The 15,082-nt window shown below is 42.1% G+C and overlaps 1 protein-coding gene and 1 long non-coding RNA gene across 13 annotated transcripts in view; one reads left to right on the top strand and one right to left on the bottom strand.

The window, feature by feature from the left end:
* Positions 1-15,082, bottom strand: part of NAV3 (neuron navigator 3) — an 840,967-nt gene that overhangs the window by 528,834 nt on the left and 297,051 nt on the right. The window lies entirely within an intron of this gene.
* Positions 2,631-15,082, top strand: part of LOC128326086 (uncharacterized) — a 45,696-nt gene continuing 33,244 nt past the window's right edge. The window contains exon 1 of the long non-coding RNA XR_008307842.1: positions 2,631-2,810. This is a non-coding gene — a long non-coding RNA (uncharacterized LOC128326086). The remainder of the gene's footprint in view (positions 2,811-15,082) is intronic.

Genomic DNA, 15,082 nt, shown 5'->3' with positions numbered 1-15,082 from the left:
TGAAAATAAAACATCTAAAATTATAATGCCCTTATACAAAACTATGGTGCGACCATACTTGGAGTACTGCGTACAATTCTGGTCACCACATCTTAAAAAGGACATTGTTGAACTGGAGAAGGTACAGAAGAGGGCAACCAAGATGATCAGGGGCCTAGAGCACCTTTCTTATGAGGCAAGACTACAGCACCTGGGGATTTTTAGTTTAGAAAAAAGACGACTGCAGGGAGACAAGATAGAGGTCTATAAAATCATGCATGGTGTGGAGAAAGTGGAGAGAGAGAAATTCTTTTCCCTCTTTACACAACACTAGAACCAGGGGTCACTCCATGAAATTGATTGCCAGCAGGTCTAGGACCAACAAACGCAAGTACTTTTTCACACAACGCGTGATCCACTTGTGGAACTCTCTGCCACAGGACGTGGTGACAGCCAACAACCTGGATGGCTTTAAGAGGGGTTTGGATGACTTCATGGAGGAGAGGTCTATCAATGGCTACTAGTCGGAGGGCCGTGGGCCACCTCCAGCCTCAAAGGCAGGATGCCTCTGAGTACCAGTTGCTGGGGAGTAAAGGCAGGAGAGAGGGCACACCCTCAACTTCTGTCTGTGGCTTCCAGCGGCATCTGGTGGGCCACTGTGTGAAACAGGATGCTGGACTAGATGGGCCTTGGGCCTGATCCAGCAGGGCTGTTCTTATGTTCTTATGAAATATTGGGGGAAACTAAGAAGAAATGGAGCCCTTTCTCACAATCAGTGAGAAATGGCTCCAATCTGCATGGGAGGGAGCCTTAAAATGCTTACCTCCTCAGCAGATGATCAAGGGCTCTTTCCTGGGTGGGAATGATCACCCAGATGATTTCTGGCTTCTGCTAGCAGTGTGGAGGGTCAGGGGATGGGATGCATCTTCCCAGTCCCTGGAACTTCTATAATGCACCGCGTGAGAACGGGGTGCATTATAGGAATCCTCTCAGCACTTCCCGGGAGGCTACTTGCATGTAAGTGCTGTGCGGCACCGACGCGTGAGCACTAAAGCCCGGTTTCAGGGTGCCCTCACACCAAAAACTCAGGCTAAGTAGTGGGCTCTCTAAGCAGGTTTGCTGCTGTGCTGCCACCAGGAGCAATGCAGCTCCCAGCGGTTCACACATGCTGGCAAAAACCAGGCTGGGCTTCTTTAGCCTGGGTTTGCCTGCACACGTGAATAGCCCCATAATGTATTAAGTGCTTTTAATTCCATTTTCTTCATTGTGGCTTAACTAAAAGGCATTACACTAAAAGATTAGTATGAATTTATTTCCTGTTCATTGGCTGGGGCTAAGATTTATATTGCTGACAAAGGAAAGTCACTGGATCCATCCCCGTTAATGAACAGATATGAACATATATGGTTAACCATATTTTTAACAAAAATGACTTCTCACAGAAATTTGAAAGAAAGTTACCAACAAACTTGGTTAAAAAATTGACTTTATCCATAGTTTATTGGAATTACAGATTTTAGGACCAAGTCAAACCTTATGCTGTTTCTTTCTGAATTGTAAAAGGGATAAGATGTATTTGTTAGTTGATATCCTATATATGCTACAACTTTGAAAAACCATGGCCAGGGAGGAAAACACAAACTCTCTTTTTCGGGGTAATTGACCAGAAGGCAACTAGGGATGTGCGAACTGGCTCGAGATCGAGCCAGTTTGCCATCAAACCAGTTTGGGTCGAGGGTTTGCCCTCGAGCTGCAATAGGCCTGGTTTGGCTCAACCCTGAGATGAACCCACTGGGCTGGCATGGAGCCAGTCTGGTTTTCGAAAATTTTTTAAAAAATTAAACCAGGAGAGGGCTGGAAAGGCCCCAAAATGGGACGAACTAGCCCTATGAAGACCGTGAGAGGCTGGTGGGGGGATGAAGCTTCAGAGACCCCACACAGCCGCAGAAGCACCCCCCAGAGGCAGCAAAGTTACCCTGGGCCTGGTGATGAGTTTTTTTTTTAATTGAACTGGCTCAAACTCAAGCTGAACCAGGGAGGTTTGGGGGTGCACAAAACCAAACACGCCCAATCCAGTTTGACTCCAGTCTGGACTTGAATCAAACTGGGCAAATAGGTTTTGTGCACACCCCTAGAGGCAACAGCAATTAAAACAGCAAGAGTAATAAATCCAGTCTGCCTGTCCCATATCTTTCTGCAGCTTTAGACAGATATCCTGTCTGGCAGACGTACTCCACATGATGCCTTGACTCTCTGGTTAATGACTTCTGGAGCTCCCTGAAAACACAGTGCCTGATCTTGTAGGGACTCAACCTGAATGTGCTTTGGCCACCTAGAGCCCAGTGCTGCCAATCTGGGGGGCGGGGGAGTATCCATTAAGAAGCACAAGTGCTCATATGATAAGCAAGCTCTATCCATGATAGCTATGAGGTGCAATGGGGATTTGTCTTGCTCTAGAATTTCAGCTAGAGAATACTTGTTTGTATCGATGCTTGGGGTAAGGTATGGAGTTATACTAGAGGTTTTGTGCTGCATGTAGTAAAGGCAGCAAAAGCATTGTGGTGAGTGGGCAGTGGGGATTCCATATGCAGATTGGGAGAGACAGTTGGTGACAGTTAAAGTCAGTTACTGTGACACTGTTACTGGTTGGAAGATGTGTTTTATGTTGCTCTGTGTAAAAGAGAGAAATGTAACTCTAGTGTAATTCAAACGAGAATAAATCCTTAGTTGTTTATCCTGTGTGGCAACTTTTACTGTCAATTCCTAAACGAAGACAGAAGGATTGTTGCGCCGAAACAACACAGCTATCCTGATATCCTTGAGCGATCAGGGTGAGTGCTAGAAGTTTCCTCAAGTGGTGGCAGTGGGTTGATTAACCGCTAGAAATGTCTCAAAATCTCACGGCGAGGCATCACAAGCTGATCTGTGATGGAAGCACAATTGTGTGAAAGAAGTGAGTTACACACCACAATATCCTTGTAGAAGAAAATAAAATGAAATAGAACAAAATGTGTAGAAAACCAAAGCACAGTAGGAAACCTCTCCAAAAAGAAAGAAACAATTATACTTGTCTATATAAATGACAGTGCAAATTAAAGCAAAAGTGGCCAGCTCTGTATGAGAATCAAACCAGCCAAGTCCAAAACAGAACAGCTCTGGCAAGAGTTCTCTCACTTGGCTTGATCTTGCAATAGAAGCCACCGCTTCTGACCACTCAACACAGCACTTTGTAATTATAGTTTCCGTCACACAGATTTGGTCTTTCAAATTAGTACCATAAAGGGAGCTCAGCAGAAGTCAGTTTTATTGGCCCAGGGGAAAAAACTACTCTGTTCTTTCCTGTGCAGAAAGGATATTTGCATACTCAGGAAAACATGTGTCCCCAAAAGGCCTCTGACCTTAACTAAATGAAATATCTGCATCAACTTCTATTACTCCATTTAGGATAAGACCAAAAGAAAAGCCCTGCTGGATCAGGTCCAAGGCCCATTTAGTCCAGCATCCTGTTTCACACAGTGGCCCTCCAGATACCTCTGGGAAGCCCACAGGCAAGAGCTGAAGGCATTCCCTCTCCCCTGCTCCCTGTGACTGGTATTTAGAGGCATCTTGCCTCTGAAGCTGGAGGTGGCCTGTAGCCCTCAGGCTAGTAGTCATTGATAGACCTGTCCTCCATGGATTTATCTAAACCCCTCTTAAAGCCATCCAGGCTGTTGGCTGTCACCACATCTTGTGGCAGAGAATAGCCTTTTGACAAATTACACACAAAAAGCAAGTTCATGGGATCTTCAGTTACATGTAGGGATTGTATTTTTGATGTGAAAAAACCTCACTGCAAGGCCCAGCCCATCCACTAAGCAGACTTAGGCAGTTGCCTATGGCACCAATTCTTGTTGGGGGTGAATAAACAGTGCCAGAATATAGTATGCTCAATTATTCTTTCTCTCCCTCTTGTATTGCACCCCTGGAGAACTGCATAGTGGTTTAAGAATATAATACACCTCATTCCCAAATAAGCAGTTCATCTCATAAGTTATACTCCCTCTCTTGAATATGAATTGAGTGCCTCAGTATTCATTTTTAAAAAAACGGCCTCAGACTGGATTTCCAAATTGACAGCAGCATCTTTCCATCATGTTAGAGTTTTGTTCCCATAATAGACTGGGGACTCTCTCCCACTATATCCTCAAACCAGCACAGGCTGGTCATTTGACCTCGATAATGAGCAGGCTTCTTGCCTGTGTGTGTGTGTGTGTGTGTGTGTGTGTGTGTGTGTGTGTGTGTGTGTGTCCCAAAGTCAAACTTTGCTTAGGGTACCACAAGCCCTAAGACCAGCCCTGCATGCAGGAAATTAGCACACCAAGGAAAAAACTTTAATTTAGTCCTCTCCCTGATATTACATGCAGGGATACTGTGATGTGGAGCAGCAGCATTCCAAAATATGTCACCCACCAACCCTTTCTGTTGGAAATGAAACACTCCAAACTTCTAGCATGGTGTTCTGTATAATGTGTAGAACTGGTCTGGGGAGGAAAGCAGATGTGATGTGAAATAGTCACAACACTCAAGCCACTATAACGACATCTAACAGAGATCAATTCTTTGAGCATCCAGCCAAAGAAAGAGTTAATATCTTACATTTTAAATATTACATAGTGAAAATATATGATATTGTCTTGCTGGCTCTGCATTTGTTCTTCTCTGGAGTTAACAGACCAACACTAGGCTTAGGTAGGTTATTTTCTCCTCACATGTACAGTTGATTTCCATCAAACAGGCATCCTAATTAGTCTTTACTTACAGTCACTTCTTTCAAAATGACACTGGTTTCTATTGATAAAGGAGAACACAGAAATAATTACAACCACCTTTCTGGCTAGTTCTCTGTGATATTAAAGGCATCCATTTCTTCAGCAGCACACAGACAATTAATGCAATATATCATGTGTGACCTAAAGTGACAAGGCATACCATCCGAGCAAACATCTTCAGCGCAGCACTGCCCCTTGATATTTTGAATACAAGTAAAAAGGAAGAAGAATTCAGGTTGATCTACATAATCACATTACCTCTTTACATTCATTTCTAGGCTATTCTTTTAGCAAGCTTATAGCAACTGGAGAGAAGAGGAAGATACTATATTAAAATGCATTTGTGACTTTTTAGTTAGTGCTAATAAAGTGATGGGAATAATTCCCAAACCTGCAGACAGGGGAAAAATACTAGGAGGAAGATTATTTATCTATTTCAACATTAAACCAGTGAACTATAAAGCCTTGGGAATTAAGATGCTTAATACTTATTCCACCATTACTTTAATATATGAATTTCAGTTTGTTTTCTATTCCACTGTGACTCAGTTTATTCATTTACCAACTCCTAAAAATGCCATAAAAACCAAGAATAATGCATTCAAATAGTCTAATTCAAATTACTGAAATCTCTAAAGAAACTGTAGAAAGAGATGTATTATAGACATAGTGGACTGGCAGTCCACTATTAGCTCCTCCGTCAAATTCAAGATGCTAGTGATTTTTAATCTCAAAAGCCCTTAATCGTGAAATATCCAGTATATCTCAAGAGAACACCTTTTCCATACAAATCTCCTCATTCTTTGAGTTCTGCTGAAATAGCTCGGATCTGTGTGTGATCCATATGTGAAGTGAGTCTGGCTAATGCATAGGTCAGAACAGGGCCTTCTCCAGTGGCATTGACAGCATTGGACTGCTTGGGCAAGTGGCCTGGATCAATTATTTAGTATCCCTGTCCTCTGTGCTGTCTGACGTTGGTGGATGCATTGGTGGTTAATGGCTAAAAAATTGGAGGAGAACATTGGATAATTGGAGACTTCAGAAAGCATGAAAAGGTTAAATTAGAGGTGGGGACTGTGGACCTGAGCCCATTGGGCCCAGGGTCCAAATCTTGCAATGCCTCAGCCTTCCCAACAGTGACACCCATATTGTGAAGCAGTCTCCACATCAATGCCTAACTTGAACTATCTGTATATATCTTTTACTAACTAGTATAGTCTTCTTAAAGTCTAAATTTCTCTCTCTCTTATTTTTCCTTCTTGCTTTCCATTGCTGTTTACAATTACTCTTTGCTGAATTATGTATTTATTATTTATTTAAAATATGTATACCCCACCCCTCCAGTGCACTACTGCTCGGGGTGGCTCACAACAATAAGATAGACACAGATACAATAAAAGTAATAAAATTAACTAATTTTTTAAAAAGTCAGATTAAAAACCACAGTTATTGAGTTCAAATTAAAACTGAAAATTATAAAAAGCTAAAGACGCTAAAGCTAAAGAACCTATCAGGAATTATGTTAACAATCGTCATGGGGAGGCTGCTCCCTCCTCTTCTTGGTCGTGTTGGTCCATCACCTGGTCTGAGTCAGATGGATGTGACTCCGAAGAAGAGGAACCCACCCCTGCCTTGCATGTTCACTCTTCTTGGTAATGTTTGTGTGATTCAGGCAGGTGATGGGACAATGTGACCAGTAGGAATAATGAACAAACAAGGCAGGGACAAGCAACTGCGCAACCATCAACCAACCATATTAAACACAACTGTACTGATGGGAAAGGGGATTATAATGGTGACTGTGGTGCCATCTTACAAAGGTACACATCTCCTACAAATCCAAATGGTCTAAAATGGAAAAGGTTGGGGGAACGGTTTATAAATTACAGTGTTTGCCAGGCAGCATCCTGCACTCCTGAGAAGCACCAGAATCATCTACCCACTCATCCCAAAAAGAAAGGCTGCTCATGATTTCTGCAAGATCTCATTTGCACAAACAGCAGTGTATGCAGAAGAAATATGCCTCTCTCTCTTTTTTTAATTAATAGTTGCCACATGACCCCAAGACTGCAAAGATTCAGCAGTAAAGTCACTTAGGAATATGAATAGACATGACATTGACTTACAGAGCAAAACAAATATTCATCTTCCCCAAACAATTTATTATTGAGTGGAAGGAGTAAGAAATTAGAAATGAAACCAATAGAAAGCCGCTCTCAAAATTGGGAAACGTTTTATACTATAGAAAAAGGATTTTTACAAACAGAAGACAAATGAGTATAGCTAAGAATAGCACATCAAGTATTTATTAGAAAGAATTACTAAAAGCATTTCGGGTAGGGAACTGCACCATAAACGCACATTCTTTCTCATTGTTGTGCACACCTCGCATGTCTATTTTTGAGGTTGCCCTTCTGATGTTAAAATATTATATTGTTCCCATGTTCAAATTATAACTTTTTGTACCTGAGAAATAAGGTATTGTCAGTAGCACATTTGTTGCTATTTAGTGAGTGGAATGTAACCATGCAGGTGAAATAAAATCTATTGGATATGATTTGTGACATGATTAGTGTCAAGAATCACAATCAGGGGCGAATTAGCCTTTTTGCCACCCACAGGCAAAAAGGATTTCTGCAAACAATGTCACTGTGCGGTGGCAGTAAGCTGCAGGAAGAAGGGTTGAGGGGAAACATTTCCCTTTGCCCAAGGTGCAGCAGTGGCAGCTGCAGCAAGGGTGGGGGTGGGGTGAGAAGAACCCCCCCCAGTGTATTTTTTTAAACTGCCACTGCATGGTGAGCTCCTTCCAACTGCCCTCCCTCCTCCCAACTGTCTGCACAGGCTTCTAGCCTCTCTGCTGAGCAGCCTGTTTCTGGCCTTCCTCTACGTGGAGGAAGCAGAGAGGTGGGACTCGGGAGGCCCGTGCACTTAATTGGGAGAAGGAGCATACCACCTCCCATCCCAGTAAAAGGGGAACTGACCGTTCCTCACCCCCTCCCCCGGCAGCCTCCCCCACCAGCGCCACAGCACATCCCATCCTTCCTCCCTGTCTAAAACATAAAGGATTTGTTAAGCGGAATTCTCCCCTCCTCGCCCCCCTCCCCACAGCTACTGCTGCCGCCATGCAGCAGCGTGTTTTTTTTTTAAACACCGGGGGGGATTTCTCCTGGTCCCCACCCCCACCCTCACTGCAGCTGCTACCGGCATCCCTAGAGAGGGGCAGACAAATTTGAGGGGCAGACAAATTTGCCACCCCTCAAATTTTGCTGCCATAGGCAGATGCCTCCTCTGCCTCTCCAGTAATCCACCACTGATCACAATTCTCTTTCTAGCTGATACCTGCATCACTTTATGAATTAAAAGGAAAGTCATTTTTAGGTGGCTGTGCCTTCATTTTAGCCAGGGTGATTTGCAGGACAAACCCTGGGGAAAGGTCTAAAGCCATCAAGTCCCACTTGTGGAATACCCATAAGCAATATTTATTTAGTAACTCTTTAAGCCACCATTCAGAACAAGATTCCCAGGGTAGCATGTATTTTAAAATAGAAAAGTACCTAAGGTACAAGTGTGAAATCAGTTTAAAATAGCACCTATGACAAAGCAATAAAATGCAGCAGAACCCACAAAACATCAACTAAAAACAGTTGCAAAAAATGTTTAAGAGTCTGCATGGAAGTGTGGCAACTACCACCCTTCCTGACTATGCTTAGCTTCAAATGGGTGACCAGCCCACAGTTATGTTGACCGTAAAATACTTGGGAAAGGGCATGTTGGAAAGGTCAAAAGAGAGTAGACACATGCCTTGAAAACAAAGAGTTGCTTTATTGAAGAAGCCATTTTTCATATCTACCTCAACTAGACAGGGGTCCTTCTCTTCAGTTGGCTTAAGCATGTGGCAAGCTATCGGGTGCACGTGAGTAGCATGCATGGGAGCAAAGCAGGATGGGATGCAGGATGGGATGCATGATGGCCAGTGCAAAAGTTGCAAGAGATCAATGCCTTCTTTGGGAAGGGTTTTATAGGCACAATTATCCGGAGGCATGATTGAAGAGTTTCTGTGGAGGAGACTGATAAGGTGTTTTGAAAGCTTAAAGTGTTTTGGATTACTACTTGCTCCACAAAGGACATGAATATTGAGTATTGATTAGGTTATATCCTGTGTATTTTTCCTGTGTGCTCCATAAACAAAATATATTTCACACAAGATTACTGAAGCCAGTTCCCTGAATAGAAATGGGAAGGGGGACACCACGCTATCATTATTCATGCAATCTTGTTGCCGACAGGGAAAAAGGGGTGAGAAGTTCACTTCCTTTCAAGCAGTTTCACAGGGGAGGGAGAGAGCTAGCATTTCTTTGCTATTTTCTCTTTTATTCCTCTGATTTGGTCTGCCCTGAATCTCTCTGTATATGCTCAGATGCAATCAGAGGGCATTTCCTTTATTGCATCACAGCTTTACCCAGGGGCGCCATGGAGAAATGCCTTATTAGAAGGATATGACATTTTTGGAATGCAACCAGCTAAAGTTTCTCTTCCAAGCAGGCTAGGAAACTGGCTGTTTCTTTTGTTTGAGAGGTGCATTGACGCACCTCTCAAAATGGCATAGCAAATGAGTCTAGTAACAAGCATGCTGGATTGCCTTATCATATTTGATCAATAACAATAACAATACATATATTTATCATATTTCTATACTGCCTGGTATATTTATCTCTAAATTAATGGCCACTTAAAAGATAACAGTGTTGATGTCAGACAAAGCTTCTCAAGCCTATGCACATGTTATATTCAACACTGATACAAGTGTATAGTGTACACTCAGATCAGGGGCGGAGCCACCATTGAGCAAACGGGTTCAAAGAACCCAGGCTACCACCAATCAGGGGCCACGAGTGCGGCCTCAGAAACACACCCCACATATGATGTCAGACATTGAGGCATTATTTTGGTCCCAAAGGGGGCCGCACGGCCTTGTTTAGAGCTGAAATCAGCCCATGCTGTGTTGGCAGCATGTCTGGAGTGACTCCCCCTACCTTAAAGGCAGGAAAAACCGCTCCAGGTCTCGCTGTCAATGCAGCAGGGCTGATCAATCTCCCTCCCAAATGGGACCGTGCGGCCCTGTTTAGGAGAGAGATTGGCCCGCGCTGCATTTGCAGCATGGCTGCAACGGCTCTCCCTGCCTTTAAGGCAGGGAGAGTCGCTCTGGCCCACACTGCCAAATGCAGCATGGGCCGATTTCCTTTCCAAATGGGGCCGTTTGGAAGGGAGACCATGCTCCGCCGGGTCTGACATCAGACGTGGGGGCGTGGCTAGCCGGACCTCTGCATCTGACATCTGAGGCAGGTTGCGGGGCCAGGGGCCACAGCTGCGGCCGCACATGGGCCACCTCCAGCCTCACTCCGCTCCTGACTCAGATACAGATCTGAACACCGATACAGTTATTCATAGTGTTGAACACAGATATGCAGTACACTTCTTCTCTGTACCATGCATTTGAGGGGCCTGTACCCAGGTTCACTTTTAAAATGAACACAGGAACAATCATTAACACAAACAGATGTATGTGAACAGAATCGGTATCACATAATGTCTGAATAGGGCTTCTTACAAAAATACCGATGTTTGTTTTTGTTCTTTAAAAATCAGAAGCTGGTTAATGCCTCTCATTCTTTCTCATGAGTTTTCTACAGGCTGGACTCTGAGTGTGTATTTCACTCCTAAAGATTATGAGATGTGCAAAGTTAAAGTTGCTGGGACTATTATACAGTGCTAGTTCTATCAATGCTCCCCACCCCCTCAACTTTTTAATCTCTAAACTTGCAGGAATAGTTTGACCTTTTAAAGCAAAATAATGTAATTTGTAGATTCAAAGCTGCCCAGTAAGTTAAGGAGCATTAAGAAATATAGGTTAGATAAGCAATCTGTAATATATGACTCACACCACTTTTTACAGTTTGGGCTGTGATTCTTATACTGTTAGCTGGTTGCATAAAGCAGACATTTTCCCCTAAGTAAGTTTAAGTAGCTGGATGATACCCCTCTTCTGTCTGCTCTGCAATTAAAATCAGATCTACTAATTACTACAGCAGATAATTTTATTCTAAGTAGTGCTTGACTGTTTCTCAAAACATAGCAACGTATGGTAATCAAACAAACAGAAGTCAGATATGGTCTGGTGCCCATCTCACAGCTTTAAAAAATATATATCTAAGTTTGATATTTCTTAATACTTTATCATGTACATTGCCCAATGGAGATTAATTTGTCTCCATATAGAAAAAAAAAGTAAAAAGGTTCTGCATCTATCTATTTCTATTTATTTATTTAATACATTTCTATACTGCCCAAAAATGCAAGTTCTCTGGGCGGTTCACAAAACAATAAAAACAGCCAATAAAAGATTAAAACATTTCAAGAATTAAAATGAAAAAATTAAAACTATTAAAACACAATTAAAACAGTATCTAATTACAAGCCTGTGCAAACAAATGTGTCTAGAAGGAAATGGTGTCTGAACATGTGTAGACGCCATCTTGAGTGGTCTGCAACACCCTGGAGACCACTCAAGACGGCGTCTGCATATGCTCAGATGCTATTTCCAGATGCTGCCAAAGGCTACTGAGAAGGGTTGCCAGAACCTAAGGGGTATACTCGTGTCAAATGGGCCATAAGCCAGAATTTGGCTTTTTTAAAGCCAAATCTGGCCACCTAGGACTCAGCTGGAGCAGCGTAGCTTTTTCAAACAGACAGCCTGGCTGCTTAATACAAGCACTTGAAAAATAGAAAGTACCTTTTAGCTTGAGAAAGTATCATAACTAAAGCTGACATTTGTAACACCATTTTTAGATTCTTCTCTGACATACACAGAGCAAGAGTCTCTCCCCTCCATTTTGTGATTTGTTCATCTGCATGTAGAAACCATTTGGTCTGCTTGTTCCCAGCCATTCTGTCTCAGCCTTGCAATTCGTAACATATCATAAATGTGTGTGCCTTCCTGTATAGCCTCTGTGATCAGAGACAGGAATGAAGTTGATAAGAACCAGCTCTGTCGAAACATTGAATTTAGGGTACTAACACAATGCCTGCTTGTGATCTTCAAAGAACTAATATGGTGGTGGTTGTTTTATTGCTGACTGTCAGGTTGTTTTATTGCTGAATATGTGAAATTTGTATCCATTTTGTATAAAATCTCGAGCAGCCTCCATCTTGGGGCTGCACTGTCTTTCTGGAAACGATTCCCAGCATCTAGCCAGGCTCTTTTTTACTCTGCAGAGATAAATAAAGCTTTTTCTTAAACGGTCTTCGCTTGGTGAACTGATTGGCATAGCGCACCAGGTAAAGAATCCCGATTTCAGGTGAGGGGGTGGCAGAGGAGCAATGGAGGGACAGTAAGACCTGCCTTCCTCCAGTTAAATTCCTCCAACCTCCCCAGATCTGCACAAAATGCTCTGTGCACATCCCTAGTATCCCACCCTCTTACCTACCTCCACTACCATAATTATCCAATAAATGAAGGAAAGGGAAGCAGGGCAGGAAAAGGAGGATAAATTACTGTACTATGTCTGAAGGCTGCACAGCCTTCAGCAACATATTTTTGGTAGGCACAGTGGGCCTCAGAGATGAGAGATGGTTGAAAATTGTCCCTTGCGTATGTCAGCCACTGTTGTAACAGTGCAATACTAGTCTGGATGGCAGCCAGCAGTATGTGCATATTGAAAAACAGAATCTAGCTTTCTACTGAATGTCCCTGTATTCCAGTACATGGACCTTATTACTACTGCTTAAACAATCACTTTACAAAGTGAAATACCAAGGAAAAATATTCAAAGTATTTTCTATGCATAGACCTTTCTCTGCCTTTACTTTATGAACAGATTCTCATTTCTTTAGTTGCCTCCCAACTATACCACCCCAGCGAATTTCCCCTCCCAAAGAGATCTTCCATTTATATTCTGGAAATAGCAATAAAACTGCAATCCATCAAAGCCACAGAGCTCCCATAAAATAAATTATCTGAACACTTACTTTAGAAGAGAAATCACTGATGGCAACCATCTTCCTGAAGGACAGGATGGGCATTTACTTGCATATAGCAATGATTTTATTGTACATTCTCTCTTGCTCATAAACTGACAGGAAACAATATTTATTTTCTACAGTGATAGGCATTAAAGCCATTAGTTGTTGTTTTTTTTAAAAAATCCAGGGTCATTAGAAAGAAACACTGACGTTTGCACGTAATATTTTCTTCAAATTTAGCTCCTACCTCTGAACACTACACAACACATTTCCTGCCAATTAGAAGCCATGCAGACATGCTTGAAGAAAACAAGAATTGAATCACACCAGTACTATCCATCTTACAGATCTGTACAGAGTGCAACCACATCAGTTTATTTTCACATAACTAGTCACTGGAAACTGTGGCTAGGATCCAAAGAATTGTACTAGTAAGTCTATGCAGTCATCTCTCACCAAGCGCTATGGTTCCATTCTTGCAAAACCTCGCTGTTGGCAAATTTGTGATTGGCGAGGCATTTAAGTCTATGGGAAAGAGGGAGTTAGGGGAACCATGGCCGCAAAAAGTCCTAAAAATAAAGGGGAAATCCCCCCCCAAAAAAGCTTTTTTAAAAATCTGTAATATCGCCATGAGTCACCAAGAAGAATGAACAGATCAAACCTCAGGACATTTTTTGAACCCCCCCCCCCAAAAAAAAAATCAAAGGCATTTTAAATTGGCAAAGGACAGCAAGGTCAGCAAGGGTCACTAGGAGGAATGAGCAGATCAAACCTCTGAACCCACCCCCACCCCCAAATCGCTGGAATCTCCCCCCATCACTAAAAGACTCGCCAACGCGGATACTCGGGTCGTGGTTGGCAAGACCTGTCACAATTTCCTATTCGCATATACTCAAAATCACAGTTGGCAAGGGATGTCTGTATGCTCAAAAGTGTCTTGGACTTGCATTTCTCAAATAGCAGTTACCCATGTTCTATGGCAACCCACTTTTAAAACTGAAGGAACTTTCAAAATCATACTGCAGTATAGCATGGAGATCTGGTGTTGAGAGAACCCCCACAAACAAACACACATACCACCCTAGGATGCCCAAGCCCTTAGGCTCACCTAATAGCTGTTTGAATATTAGTCAGAGTAAGGAGGAGCTGGTGCAATTCACATTTCATCTGTCGATATTTATATAGCTGTAGCTCAGTTACAGATAGTCTTATATTTTTCTATGAGCAATTATTAAAATATTCCAATAGTCTGTATAATTCTCTCACTATGCTCCTCTTAATGGCCAGTGTCCTGTGCGTCTTCTCAGTGTCCTTGTCCTTGTGCTTCTTCTCATTATTGGCTACTCTAACCTGATTTTGTACCAATACACTTATTCATCATACATACTTGAGTGATTTTGTCAAGTAATTTCGGTTTTAGAGCGGGATTGTTTCTGAGCTTGTATAACATTTGCTACTTCATAATAGCATCCAATGTCCACATTCCTTTAAAAAATTATTTGGTTTTGTGCAGATAGATCAATTCATCATACATAATGTATTAATTTCTTGTGTTAAGTTTCTATCTGGGAGGGAAGAAGCCATTTCTGGCATAGTAAAGGCTCAGTTACTACACATATTTATCTCAGGGCTACCTCTCCCCTTGTCTGAGCTCCCCCCCCCCACTCTCTCTCTGGCTAATTTTGCACTTCAGGTGTACAATTGCATAGGTGGATGATGCAGCTCCATCTATTTATTTATCTTATTTATATATCACCTGATATATGTATCTCTAGGCGGTATACATAATCCAAAATACAACAAATATAAAATAGAATTAAAACAATTAAAAATAATTTCACAGAATAAAAACAATTTAAAATCTATTCAGCTGCATTTCAGAAAAAAGTAGTTAGTCTACCAACCCATGTAAAGTAGGAATGTGTAAAACTATGCCCTTTCCACATTTCATTCTGATTTCCAGCATGTTCAAAATTAATAAGCACTAATTATGACATCTCTGTTCAAGTCCACATTCTTGTTGCATGTAATAGTTTTGTAATTTTTTAAAAGATCAGTGACTGGATGCACAAGTATTCAGTTGCAAGCTCCCCACTGGGGAAAACTTCTCTGTGCAGTATAAACCCCATTGGGAGGACATTGTGGTACGTTATGATCTGAAATTGGCTTAAAGTTGCCACTAACTTTCCCTACTGGGAAGCACATCTAAGCCCTTTTGGAAGACTGATGTGTCGTGATTTGAAATTTAGAGTTGGGAGGACCCAAAAAGGGACTCA

Source organism: Hemicordylus capensis, chromosome 5 (assembly GCF_027244095.1).
Source record: "Hemicordylus capensis ecotype Gifberg chromosome 5, rHemCap1.1.pri, whole genome shotgun sequence".
NCBI classification, from domain to species: Eukaryota; Metazoa; Chordata; class Lepidosauria; order Squamata; family Cordylidae; genus Hemicordylus; species Hemicordylus capensis.
The sequence above is the reverse complement of the archived record's forward strand: the minus strand, read 5'-3'. Positions and strand labels throughout refer to the sequence as shown.